This window comes from Lutra lutra, chromosome 9, assembly GCF_902655055.1.
Source record: "Lutra lutra chromosome 9, mLutLut1.2, whole genome shotgun sequence".
NCBI classification, from domain to species: domain Eukaryota; kingdom Metazoa; phylum Chordata; class Mammalia; order Carnivora; family Mustelidae; genus Lutra; species Lutra lutra.
The window spans coordinates 80,746,794-80,760,912 of record NC_062286.1 but is presented as its reverse complement, the minus strand read 5'-3'; the positions used below and the strand labels follow the sequence as shown (position 1 = coordinate 80,760,912).

The 14,119-nt window shown below is 47.5% G+C and overlaps 1 pseudogene; it reads left to right on the top strand.

Moving 5' to 3' along the window:
* Nucleotides 1-4,460: 4,460 nt before the first annotated feature.
* Nucleotides 4,461-11,418, top strand: LOC125109838 (histo-blood group ABO system transferase 2-like; annotated as a pseudogene).
* The last annotated feature ends 2,701 nt before the right edge of the window (nucleotides 11,419-14,119 follow it).

Sequence of the window (14,119 nt, the reverse complement as noted above, 5' to 3'; positions counted from 1 at the left end):
TCCAGTCTGGTCAAAGCCCAGTCACACTAACACTTGTAGCCACACAGGGCACAGCTGTGACATCCAGCTGGAACCCCTGATCCCCTGCTTCCCAGTCTGGCCAACCGTGCACAAGCCCAGTTCTCTGAGTGTCCCCTGTCGTGGCACTTGTCATGCAAGGCTGCTATTCATCGTCTCTTTGTCTGTCCTTTTGGCTTGGAGTCAATCTCTCTCTCAGATGGGTGGCTGGATGACAGGTGGATGAATGGTTTCAGGATCCTTTGCCCTGGAACAGCAGGTGTCCTTCAAAACCCTGTTGGGCAAGGCGAGTCTCTATCCATCTGGGTGCCCCCAGGCTTGGTGTAACCTAGTGTCTGGGACAAGGGACATGGGAGTCCTCCCAGACGAAGTGTGTTCTAGGAAGGAGGCTTCCTTCTGAGATCACTATGCAACCGCATGGTGTGGCCATTTCTGTGGGACAGAAAGCACGCTACTCTGTTGTATTCCTCTTGCACACTGTGGCTACCCAAGAGGAAAAACATGCTCACCCTCATGAGCTCACACTTACACCTCCGTTTCTGAGCATCACTACCATGGCAAAGAGTGAATTCCCATTGTGCAACAGACCTGTAGACATGGCATTCGAGGTGTAAATAGAGGATGATGGAGATGGCATTCTGGCTCAAAGCATGGAAGTCCTTGCCTCTGATGGTGAAAAAATTAGATTTGGCCCAGAAAGCTCTATGTTCGACTCAAAGAAGGGACATGATCTTAATATCTTTGAGATCAGGGATCAGCACAGACTTTTCTGGACAGTTCTGTAATGATTTTCTGTTCAGTGTTGCAGTGCATGTGGTGTCTCTGACAATGACTCCACTCTTGCACTGTGGCTTGAAGGCAGCCACAGACCGTCCATAACTAATGTTTCAGAGACACTGGATTGAGACCATACGGGGGGAGGTCCCATGTGGCCCATGGGTGGTAGTTTCCCACACCCCAGATCTGCAACATGATGAATGACAGAGTGAGGGCTCTTCTTTTCCAGTGGCAGAGTGGGAAGACACTGGGATCTATCCTTCTTAACCCTGGCCCCTCCACTTGAACAGAAAAAAAAAAATGATAGTGAGATGGGTGAATAATTAAGGCCTCTGGAATTCTCCTGCCTTTCTCTGTAGACCTCGAGCTTGCCATAAGATGTTTGTCTGTGTTTGAATTCCATATAGGTATAGTTTGGCTGAGTCAGTCCCCATTGCCTGTTGGGTATATCTTGTGGCTTATCTACCACACAGATGATCATCTTCTTCAGGCCAAGACCATGAGCACATTTAGGGTTCTCCTGAGTTAGTGGAGGATCTAACATGTGTGGGCTTCAGGATGTGTCTGATGGAGGCCTCACCAATGTTATGGAGCATCTGGCTTCTTGGGCCCTCTGTGACACTTGCCGGGGTCTGGCCTAGACCATTTCTGCAGTCAGGATTCAAAAGCCCCGGCCTGGAAGGTCCACCCCATGCTTGCCTCTGCAGGCTGAGATCGAGGTTCTTCCCACCTCATTGGCTGTGACCAGGTCATATGCCCATGGATGAGTCAATCCCTGGAGCCAGGAACTGGAGACCTAGAGATTGGCACAGGTTGTTAGGACCTCTGTTGTAATGACTTTTCTAATGGCTGCTGTGGCAAGATCTCCTGAGATGTATCTGTTAATAAAAAGAATATTAATTTCTGATAGTGAGTGGTCCAAGGTGCTGGCATAGCACCTAGCACCTCAGTCCCAGCACCTTGGCAACTGTACTGCTCTGCAGAGACAATGGCTAAGAACGAACAAGGTGGATGGAAACTGCTCTGGAGGGCACAAAGGAAGAATGTGTGTGTGTGTGTGTGTGTGTGTGTGTGTGTGTTTATGTGCGTAGGGGGTTGCAATAACAGCTCTGGCCAAGCTATATCTCCAATTTATCTTAGTTCAGAAAGATGTGGGGGAATCCGTGGTGTCTGAGCGAACATTATTTTGCAGAGAGAGAATATGCCTTTTGCATGGAGTATGGCAAGACTTGTTCCAAGTATTTTCTAGTTGATGTGGAAGTCAGGGAGACAGCACCCTCCCTCTGCTAGGAGAGGCATGAGAGGCTGAGTGCTCTCAAGAAGGTGTCTGGTTTTCACAAGGTTCATGTGAGCCTGCACACAGGACTGACGAGGACAGTTCAAGGTTTTCTGAGGATGGAGTGTTGGAAGAATGTGGTGCCCCCATGTAATCCCGGGCAGGAGACAGACTTGGAGTCCACTGTAGAGTTACTTCGTGGGGTTGGTGGTGATCTACAGCACCCGCTTCATGAGATGTCTGTCCTTTATTGAGTTCTGGGTGTGGTTTCTGTGACTGTGTACTAATGGCTGGGACTTCCAAGGGCTGGGATTTTTTTGGCTTCACTGAAAGACTTGGACCCTTGGGAGTGGGCAAGTCCTGTTCTTCTGCTGAGAAGTTTGTCTCTAGTGGTTGGAGTGTGTATTGCAAGCCTAGAGATCAATGGTGAGGTGGTTATGGTGATCAATAGGATATTGTTATATGGGTGAATTCCATAGAATGAGACTTTAGATCTTAAGGTTAGGGATACTCATTGAGTGCTCATAAAGGGTGCTTTTTTTTTTAGTTTCATATTTGATACCTTTTTATTGCTTCTAATAGCCCTCTTTGTACTTGGTATTCCAATGAGCAGTGCATTACAATGTTGCCTGCATTTTAACCATATGTTGATGAGGATTTGAGAAAGGGAAATGTTGTCAGTGCTTCCACAAATTATACACTGGAACTGCCAAATAATAAAATTTTATTTTTGAACAAAGTAGGAAGTATCCTGCTGTGATTCTTAGTTTAAAGCAGGGGAGGTGGCCCTCTTTCAGTACTGGTAATGAGTACCGTAGGCCTTCTTAGGGAACCTTGTCAGATTACATTGGAGACTTGGTCTTTGTTATTGTGGAAGAATCAGTAGTTGACCAGTTATCTGTCTCCTCTTTCATTTTCCATGAACATTTCCCTGATATTTGGTTTCACATCTCTACCATTGGAAGTCATCCCAACTTTGGCACCAGCTCACCCTTCTCTGCCAAGGGTATGTTTGAGCCAAGACAAAAGTTGCTTCTGGGTGACTAGGATCACCCTAGGATCAGAATGTTGTTGGGGGATAGTTACTGAGATCTTAAATTCTAAACCAGCTCCTGACACCCAGATGAAATACAATTCAGGTTTAGAAACTTCTGATAGAAATTTTGTGTCCATGATGACAACTGAAGAAAATGTGTTATCCCTAAGCCTAACCTTAACCCTTAACTTTAACACTGAAACCTAACCTGACCTTAAAGCCCCAACTGGAACCCTAAATCCCAAACCTGAAATTGAACTGGAAGCCTGGACTCGGAACCTGGGCCCTGGATCCAAGCCCTGAACCACAAACCCAAACCCTAAACCAGAACTCTGAGCCATGAACCCTGAACCCAAATCCCAGCATGAACCCAAACCCCAAATTTGACCTTGAACTTTATCCCATCATCCCTGAGTCTTAAGCCCTAAATCATAAACCTAAAGCCCTAAACTCCAACTCTGTTTCCTTACCCCTCACTCTAAATCCTCACCCTTACCCTAAACCCAAATCTTGATCTAGAAATCTGACTGAAACCCGAACCTGAACCCAAATTCAAACACTTCACCACACTTTGTTTATGCATTCACCACTGATGGATATTTGTAATTTCTACCTTTTTATTCTTTTTTTTTTTAAGATTTTATTTATTTATTTGGCAGAGAGAGGTCACAAGTAGGCAAAGAGGCAGGCAGAGGGGGAGGAAGAAAGCAGAGAGTCCAATGCAGGGCTCAATCCCAGGATGCTGAGATCATGACCTGAGCCGAAGGTAGAAGTCCAACCCACTGAGCCACCCAGGTGTCCCTACCTTTTGATTTTTGTTTGGGTTGGGGGCTAGGGTTAGGGTCTTGGATTGGGGTTGGGGGCTATGGTTAGGGCCTTGGATTGGGGTCAGGGTCAGGCTTGAGAGCAAGGTCAGAGTGTGGGTGTGTGTCAGGGCCAGGGTCATGTTTGGTGCCACCATTTGTGTCAGGGACTGTTATCATTCCATACTGTTTCCAATTCATTGTTCCTTAGCTGTTTTTGGAGAAGTTGAAGGATATTGGGCTTCATGCAGCTTGAATTTCCAGAATTAAATGTCTCCAGCTGGACCCCGGGAGGGAGCAGGTGCTTCCATTGAAGGGTGAGCTCCCCTAGTCCTGCATTGCCTACCCCACCTGCAGAGGGTGCAGGACCCCAGCTCCTGCCCTGAACCTGGCCTGCACAGCTGCATCTGGGACAGGAGTGGGGCCTCCTCAAAACCTGCTATAGAGACTTCTGGAGGACATGAGGCCGCTCCCACGTTGAGACGACAAGCTGGGGAGGATGTGGGTCCACATCCACACTGACAGGATACACTGTGGAGGACGTGGGGCCATGTCCACACTAACAGCAGTCTTGCCCACTGAGGACAAGCCGCTGGAGGAGAAGGTAAGGAGAAGCCACCTGAGCGGGGACTGGTGAGGGGGTGCATGGTCACAGGACCCCAGGAGGAAAGGCGCATTGTGTAGACACTGGTTCTTCCGTGGTTTTGTGTCTGTTGATGTGGCCTCTCACAGTGCTGTGCATGGGGTCCCCCTTTCTGGGCTTGGATGAGCCCCGGGTCCTGCGTCTCTGTTTGTACACGTGCAGATTCAGTTCCTGGGACGACTCAGTCTTCAGTTAGGGAGGGGCTGCCTGCCTTGGTGCTCATGCTCCCCCTGCCTTGGCCCTGCAGGGTCCTTCCCATGTCCACACCTGCTTCAGGGTTAGTTGGGAGTTTGGAAGTTCGGGAACAACAGTGCAGACTTGGTAGACAACTTTGGGGAAAGTAGGTATTTTCCCAGTATCGGTTCTTCCCTGAGCACATTGTGTCTTCCTGTCTCCATGTGTCTCCCTCCCTGTCCGTCATCAGTGTCCCACGGCTGTCAGAGGACAGTTCCATCACCTCCTTGGTTCAGGGGACTCCTAGGTATCTTGTTCTTTTGGATGCAGTAGTAAATGAGATTGTTCATAGTTTCTTGCTGATGGTTCCTTCGGAACATGTAGAAATGCAATTGATTTGTGTATATTGATTTTGTTCCTTGCAAGTTTCTTGAATTTATTAGTTCTGTTTTCCTTAAACTCAACCTGCCAGTTATTTGACTTGCAAAATGGGTTTATTTGGGAATAGCAGAGAATGGCAATCTGGGGTGAGCAAGCTATGGTCACATCAGACAAGTGCAAGAAGCAAAGGAGAGGAACATGATTTCATGGAGAAAGAGGAAGAAGTTGGGAGGGTTGCTTGGAAGGAAAGTCCACTGGAGAAAGGCAGGGGTTCGGGGTGGTGGAGGATTCTCAGCAGCCGAGGTGCGGGAATGGTGGATTTCTTGTAAGAGATGAACCCTCCAGCTTCCCCTGTGGGGCCTGGAATGGATGAGTCCCTCCCATGGGGGATTGTAATGTGAAGTCTGTAATGGGCACTGAGCACCAGGCGCCCCCTTACAGTCTCCCCTTCTGGTATCCCCAGTCCACTTTACTGAGGCTTCCCTTCATGCTTTTTCACAGTTCTAACTAGATTGTAGTGGAGCGTTGTGGAGAATCGGAATTCCGAATCCCACTGCTTCTACTGCACCCAAGGCGTGGGGGCTCCTGATTTAATCCTCCCGTGAGTCTCTTGCTAACATGTGGCCTCCTCCAGGGGCAAGTGGCCTCTCCACGGTGGGTGAACTGGATCTGGGAGGGCTTGGCCTCCATCCGGAAGTCTGATGTCCTCTCTCGCTTCTGTGATGTGGTGCTAACGTGGATGTTTGGAAGAGTCATTTACTCTGTGGTGATTTCAGATCTGCAATAACTTGTCACAGCAGCACATATGTGCTTTATCTGCACACTCAGACTCCCCAGCTGTTGTTTCTTTACCATGTTTGCCACTTCACACGGTCTACTTCCGTGCATTTTACCCCAAACAGGGACACTGTCCCACACAACCACCACATAACTCCCAGTGAGGAAATCGTGATGGTTCCCACATTTGAACCCAGACCACAGGCCCACTTTAGCTGTTACCACCTTCCCGACAGTCTGAAATGTCTTCTCCATTCGGATCCAGTTTTCTTCTTCTGGAACTTCTTCCAGGACTTTCCCTTATTTGGGTAACCTTGATGGACTTAAGGAGCACAGACGGCTCCCATCTGAGTGGTATTTCTACATGGCTTATGTCACTGGGTGTTTTCAGTGTCCATCCACGTTTTAACATCCATCAGTCTTTCATTCACTTTTTCACAATGACTAAACATAAGAACATTGACCCCTTAAAACATTTCAGGTACATAATTGTCTGGCCTTAGCTGAATTCCCGTGGTTGTACATCATTCTCCAGAATTTCTCATTCTCCCCAAGGAAGTCTGTATGCATGAAACACCAGCTCCCCATTGTCATTTCCCCTCAGCCCCCTGCAGCCACATCCAGCTTTGTGTCCCAGACACCCCATCCAAGTGGGATCATACAGTATCCAACCTTCCATGACTGGCTGATTTCACTCAGCATAATGACTTCCACGTTCAACCCGTGTTGGAGCCTGTGTCAGAACTCCCTGCGTTTTAAAGGCTGAATCATGTTCCATGGTGTATAAGCCACATTTTGTTTATCCATTCATCTGTCAGTGGACACTTGGGTGGCTTCCACCTTTTGGCTGTTGTGAGAAATGCTGCTCTGAATATAGGTACTTCTACTTTGAATTTTGTGGAGGGGGGCATATAGGCTGCAGTGGAATTCTGTGTTTAGTATTTTAAGGAACCACCATATTTTTTCCCCACAAATGAACCATTTTACTTCATTCCTTCATAGAGCAGAGATAGCCATTTATGGATCTACCTCATTTTGTTTATGCTTTTCCCCATGGATGGACATTTGCATAGTTTCTGGGTTTTGCCTATTGTGAACACTGCTACTATGAATATCCCTGTACATTTGTGTTTGTTTTTTTGGACCAGAGTTTTCAATTTGGGGGGTATATATCTAGGAAGACAATTGTTGAACGCTAAGGTAATTCTGCTTGGATCTATTTGAGTAAACACCAATCTATTTTATATGTAGACTGCACCATTTTTGACAAGCGAGGTTTGAGGGTTCAGTTTCTCAATATCCTTTTGTTATTTTTAGTTTTCTTGGTCATAGTGATTCTACTTGTGTAAAAGGACATCTAACTGGTTTAAATCTTCATTTCCATAAAGACTAATTATGTTTAACATCTATTCATGTGCTCTTCACTGTTTGTATGATTTCTCTGGAGAAGGGTCTATCCAAGTCCTTCATCCATTTTAAAAATGGGGTTGTCTTTTTGTTGAGTTGTAAAAGCTCTTTACATATTCTGGGCAACAGACTCTTACTAGATAAATATTGTACAAATATTTTCTTCCATTCTGGGGGCTGTCTTTTCACTTTCTGGATAGTATCATCTGATGTACAAATATTTAAAAAAAATTTTACATTTCTTTTTAAAGAGTGAGTGAGAGAGAGTGTGAAAGTGGACAGGGGCAGAGAGAGAAAGAAAGAGAATCTTAAGCAGGCCCCACACTCAGTGGAGCCTAATGAGGGGCTCAATCTCATAACCCTGAGATCATGATCTGAGCCAAAATTAAGAGTCGGACAGTTAACCAACTGAGCCACCCGGGTGCCTGGGACAGATTTTTAATTTTGAGGATATTATTTTATCTATTTATTTCTTTCCCTTCTTATGCTTTGGTGTCAGATCTAAAAGCATTGCTAAATCCGAGGTTATGAAGATTTATCCCCATTTGTTTCTTCTAGAGTTTATAATTTTACCTCTTATGTTTAAGCCTTTAACTTATTTTGAGTTAATGTGTATATGTGGTATGAGGTAAGGGTCCAGTTCCATTGCTCTATACATGGATAGCTGATAGTCTAGCACCCTTTGTTGAAAAGACCATTATGTCCCCCCAGTGTAATGTTGTCCACCCTTGTCAAAATTCGGTGGGCCATAGATGAAGGGGTTTATTTCTGGGCTCTCAGTTAAATCCCACTGATCTGTATGCATACTTTAAAATATATGTATTTAATTTATTTAAAAATTTTTGTAAATCTAAATTCAATTAATTAACTTGTAATTTATTATTTGTTTCAGGTGTATGCATACCTTTACGACAGTATCACAATGTTTTATTTACTGTTGCTTTGTATTAAGATTTGAACTTTGGAAGTATGACCTTTCACCTTTGATTTTCTTTTTCAAGATGGTTTTGGCTAACTTGTGGTCCCTTAAAATTCCATATGACTGTTACAATTAGCTTGTGCATTTCTTCCCACCCAAAGGCCTTTGTGAGATTTCTTGGGAACACATTGGATTTCCACATTGCTTTGTGTACTGCTGCCATCTTATCAATAGTATGTCTTTTCATCACCATGGGGTGTCCTCAGCTTTATTTAGGTTTCCCTTACTTTCTTTCAGCAATGTTTTGTAATTTTCAGTGTACAAGATGTACACCTTGATTACATCTATTCCCAAGTATTTTGTCAATGTTGATGTCCCCTAAAATGGAATTGTTTTCTTAAATTCCTTTTTGGATGATTCATTACTAGTGTATACAAATAAGAGAGATTGATACTTTGTCCTGTAACTTTGCAGAATTTGGGAACTGGCTGTGATCATTTTTTGTGTATTCATTTTTTTTTTTAAAGATTTTATTTATTTGACAGAGAGAGAGAAATCACAAGTAGGCAGAGAGGCAGGCAGAGAGAGAGAGGGGAGGAAGCAGGCTCCCTGCGGAGCAGAGAGCCCGATGTGGGGCTTGATCTCAGGACCCTGGGATCATGACCTGAGCGGAAGGCAGAGGCTTTAACCCACTGAGCCACCCAGGCACCCCATTTTTTGTGTATTCTTTAGGAAGATCTCTGTATAAGATGATGCCATCTCTGGTCTCTGAATAGACCTAGTTCTACTGTTTCCTTTCACGTGTGGATTCCTTATTTCTTGCCTTATTGTTTTGGGTAGAACTTTTAGTAAAATACTGAGCAAGGAGTGAAAGCCAGCATGATGGACTTTTTTGTGATTTCAGAGTAGAGCTGTCAGTCCTCAAAATTAAGCATGATGTTTGATTAGGGTTAGGGTGGGGTTAGGGTTAGGGCTTAAGGTTAGGGTGTCCCTGCCCTCTGCTGTACAGAGCCCATTCTTCTCCGGTAACCAGAAGAGTGGTCTTTTCAGAACACATACTTTGAGCATCTCTGTGATTTGCTCCCCAGCTTCCTGTCCTCTCCAGCCTTTTCTCTCCCAACATATGCCCCCTAACCCCCGTGGGGCTCCCAGGTGTGTGGTCTCCCACATGTGCCTCAGGCCTGACTCCAGGCCTTTACATTCTCTCTGCCCTCTTCCTCTGCACTCTTCTCCCTCCTCTGCCCCCGCTTCATGTCTGGCTTGTTCCCCTGTTGGCTGGACCTGGACTTGCCACCCGGTAACATGACTCATTGTCTGCCAGCTGCTTTGTCCCCTTTTTAAATGTAATGCCCACTTTCCCTGTGTGAGTGATTTACTAAGCTGCCAGGTTTGGGGCAGGCACTGGGAAGTAGGCTTAGTGCCTATGTGAAAAAGTCAGTCTCAGGGTGCCTGGGTGGCTCAGTCGTTAAGCATCTGCCTTCTGCTCAGGTCATGATCATGGGGTCCTGGGATCAAACCCCACCATGTTGGGCTCCCTGCTCAACTGGAAGCATGCTGCTTCTCTCTCTCCCAATCCCCCTCCTTGTGTTTCCTCTTTCACTATCTCTCTCTCTGTGTCAAATAAATAAATAAAACCTTAAGAAAAAAATCAGTCTCAGAGGGGCTCACCAGCCTTGCTGACAATGCGGGAGCTGCTGTCCCCACAGGTAGACCCCTCAGAGAGACAAGACTTCCAAATTCTTGGAGCCTGGGAGATGTAGTACTGGACCTGGAAGCTTCCACTCCTGGATTCATGGCTGGGGCCTAAGCAAGCCTCTCTTCCTCCAGTGGTCCTCTTTCCCCTTCCCTGCCCATGGTCTGGACCTGATTCCTGATCTGGGGGAGCTCGAGGGTGACCGCTCCTAGGAATAGCAGCGGTTGATTGATGGAACTTGTCAGCAAGAGGCCCAGTAGCCTTCAAGAGAGGACCCTATGGGGGTGGAGACAGCTCTGTGGGGGCCAGAGACAGCCCCCTCAAAGCAAAGTGGAGCAGGAAACCAGCCCTGCTGATTCTAGCCAGTCTGTAGGCCATAGGAAGGAGGGCTGTGCCCAAAGGTGCTCCACTCCTGGCAGGTGGGCAGAACATGCAGGGGGTTGGCCAGGGGAGGGTACCTGCAGGGTTTGCCCGGGAGCTTGGCACAGGGGGAGTGTTTCTGGCTCCAGCATGCTGACTGTGGGGTTGGTTTCTTGCCTCTGAAGTCTCAGGCTCCCCTTTGTATGATGGGGTGCTGATGGCCCCCATCTCTGGGAACAGAAGATAGGGAGGCCTCACAAGCAGAGTTGCTCAGGACAGGCTGGGAGAGTGACTGTTGCTTAAAGCAGTCCAGGGCCTGCCTCCTTGAAGAAGGTGCACACATACATGGCCCCCAGCTCTCGGGTCCTGCGGTCAGCCTCTGACTGTGACCCTCCTCCCACTTTGTCCCTCGTCCCTGTACATAGGTGGTCTTCCTGGAGCTGTCCCTGCAGAGGGCAGAGAAGCCCATCATGGTGGGACACAGGGTCACCTACTAGATCATCACTGACCAGAAAGCTGCCAGGCCTGTGTGCCCTGCTGGGAGGGCTGGAGGGTTGTGGCCCTTGAGGTCCCCAGTGCCCCACAGTAGCAGGATGTGTCCATACAGTACATGGCAATGGTCATCCACTTCTGTGAGCAGCGCTTCCTCCATGAGGTGGACGACCTGTTGTGTGCGGATGTGGACATGAAGTTCTGTGACCATGTGGGCATGGAGATCCTGTCCCCCCTCTTTGGCACCTTGCACCCCAGTTTCTACTGGGTGTCCCGTGAGGACTTCAGCTACCAGTGCTGGCCACAGTCCCAGGCCCACATCCCCATGGACCAGGGTGATGTTTATTACATGGGAGCTTTTTTGGGGGTGTTGGTTGTGGAGGTTCACTGACTGACCTTGGCCTGTCACCAGGTGATGGAGGTGGACCTGGCCAATGGGATCGAAGTTGTGTGGTGTGACAAGAGCCACTTGAATAGGTACCTGCTGGACCACAAACCCACCAAAGTGCTATCCCAGGAGGACCTGTGTGACCCTCGGCGGCTGGGCTGTCCCCTGGAGGACCTGTGTGACCTATGGTGTCTGGGCAGCCCTCCCCACCCTTCATGAAGAAACTGAGATTCAGGCTGTGCCCAAGAATCACCAGGACATCAGGGACTCATGAGGAGCTGCCCCTGTCTCCATCAGGGGGTGTTGTCCTGAGCAGAGCTGTCAGAGTAGGTTCCTACTTCTGTTTCCCTGAGGGAGACCTTGGAGCCCAGCCCTGCCCACATAAGCATTCCCAGGGCCGCAGCTGCACCTGCACACAGGAGGCCCACCTGGGGACACAAGGTCCTTTCTTTGTGGTCACTACATTTTGATAACTTCTGGGTCATTTGCAGCTGTGAACGGCTCCAGTTTTATGTCAGGTGATTTCTGTGTCAATGTTCAGCAACCATGTTTAAAAAGAACAATCAAGGGAAAAGGTTTTCTTCCTGGTTCTAGACAGACACCACCTGGTGGGGCTGGGAGTGGTCCTGCAGCGGCCGTGGAGCCAGGGTGGCCTCTGGTTGGGTCTTCCCTCCCAGTCCCTGCACCTTGCCATGGCCACGGGGCTTCAGGGGCAGGGGTGCACTGAGCCACCTCTCAGACCTTCAGTCCCCCAACTGCCAGAGGCCTTGGCTGTGGCCACTAGCTCAGCTACCAGGAGCATGGAGCCCTCTGAGTTATGTACGGTTTCTGCCTTGGTTTTACTTTTTACTTTTTAATTTTATTTAATTTTTAAAATGTAATTCATTAACCAACATATAGTACATCATAATGTACTAATAGTACATTAGTGTTCATTGATTCATTAGTTGCCTGTAACACCCAGTGCGCATCACAACATGTGCCCTCCTTAATACCAGTCACCCAGGTACCCCATTCCCCCCATCCCCTCCCTTCTGTAACCCTCAGATTGGTTTGCGGAGTCCAGAGTCTCTCATGGTTTGTCTGCTTCTCTGATTTCTTCCCATTCAGTTTTTCCTCCTTTCTCCTGTGGTCCTCTGCCCTATTCCTTATGTTCCACATATGAGTGAAATCATATGATTATTGTCTTTCTCTGCTTGACTTATTTCACTCAGCATAATCCCCTCCAGTTCCATCCATGTCGATGCAAATGGTGGGTATTCATCCTTTCTGATGACTGAAGAGTATTCCCTTGCATATATGGACCACATCTTCTTTAGCCATTCATCTGTCAAAGGACATCAAGGCTCTTTCCACAACTTGGCTATTGTGGACATTGCTGCTATGATTATTGGGTGCAGGTAGCCCCTTTTTCTCACTACATCTATATCATTGGGGTAAATACTCAGGAGTTCAATTGCTGGGTCATAAGGTAGCTCTATTTTTAACTTATTGAGGAACTTCCATACTGTTTTCCAGAGCGACTGCACCAGCTTGCATTCCCACCAACAGTGTAAAAAGGTTCCCTTTTCTCCACAACCTCACCAACACTTATTGTTTCCTGTCTTGTTCATTTTAGCCATTCTAACTGGTGTGAGGTGGTATCTCATAGTTTTTTTTTTGAAGATTTTATTTATTTGTTTGACAGAGAGAGAGAGATCACAAGTAGGAAGAGAGGCAGGCAGAGAGAGAAGGGGAAGCAGGCTCCCCACTGAGCAGAGAGCCTGACGTGGGGCTCGATCCCAGGACCCTGAGATCACGACCTGAGTCGAAGGCAGAGGCTTTAACCCACTGACCCACCCAGGCATCCCATCTCATTATAGTTTTGATTTGTATTTCCCTCATGTCGAGGGATATTGAACAATTTTTTATGGGTCTGTTATAAGCCTCCTCAGTCTCCTCTGTTCCCCTCATTTTCCTCCTCAGCCTGAAAATGATCCCAACCAATCTGCAGCTTTGAAGGCCAGTTCATTCCAGATGTCAGGAACATGCTCTGGGGGTCTCGGCTTCATGTACTCCATCTGTCCTGTCCATGTCAGGTGCCTGGCCCTCCACCAGCTGGCCACCTGCCCCTCTCACAGATGTCCCCATCTCAGGAGAGGGAAACACCAAGTCCAGAACCTTGGATTGCTCTGTGACTTGTTGTTTTCTACCAACTCTTCCAGTAGTGAGGTGGCTACTGGAGGACATTCGATGTCCAAACCATTTAAAGGTATTTATGAGTCTCTGCCACCAAGGGCAATGGATAAGAGTTGGGGCAAATAGAAATCAAGCAGAATCACTGGAAGAAAGGCTGAGTGATTAGGAGAATAGGGAAGAAGGGCCTGGAAGCTCTGACCTATTCCTGAGCCCCTGGGACACTGCATGCATGGTCTGGGTACCTGCTCAGGGCCGACCTGAGAAGGCCCTAGGCTTTGCCCTCTGGTGATTGTCAGACTTGGCAAGTGGGAAGTGAAGGCCAAGGCAGAGTGCTAAGAGGCCTGGCTGGTGCTGAAGGCGTATCCCAACACCACACACCCAGAGCCCTCCTCCCCATCTGCAAGGACTAGACATTGGTTTTTTTGTTCTTGTTTTTGTTTTTCAGAAGGACGGCAGTTTCCAGATGTTTAAGGAAATCTCACCCAGTTGACTGCTGACCACTACATTCACAGACGACACTTCTGTGACCACACACAAGGGATACAAATTTGACAAAATCAGTTCAGAAATGTCACTAAGCCAACAGCAGAACTGTAGTGAGAGGAGCAACAGCAGTGAACCCCGGGGAGGGGAAGAGCTGGTATTTGACTTGCTATATTACACTATTCTCAGTTTTCCTGATCCAGAGGCAGAGAGGTGAGTGGTGGTGACACAGGAAAGGAATGTATTTCAGCAGCTAACACCAGAAGGCTGAGGACTGGCATGGTCTCAAGGTGTTGAAAACACTCCTGGGCTTT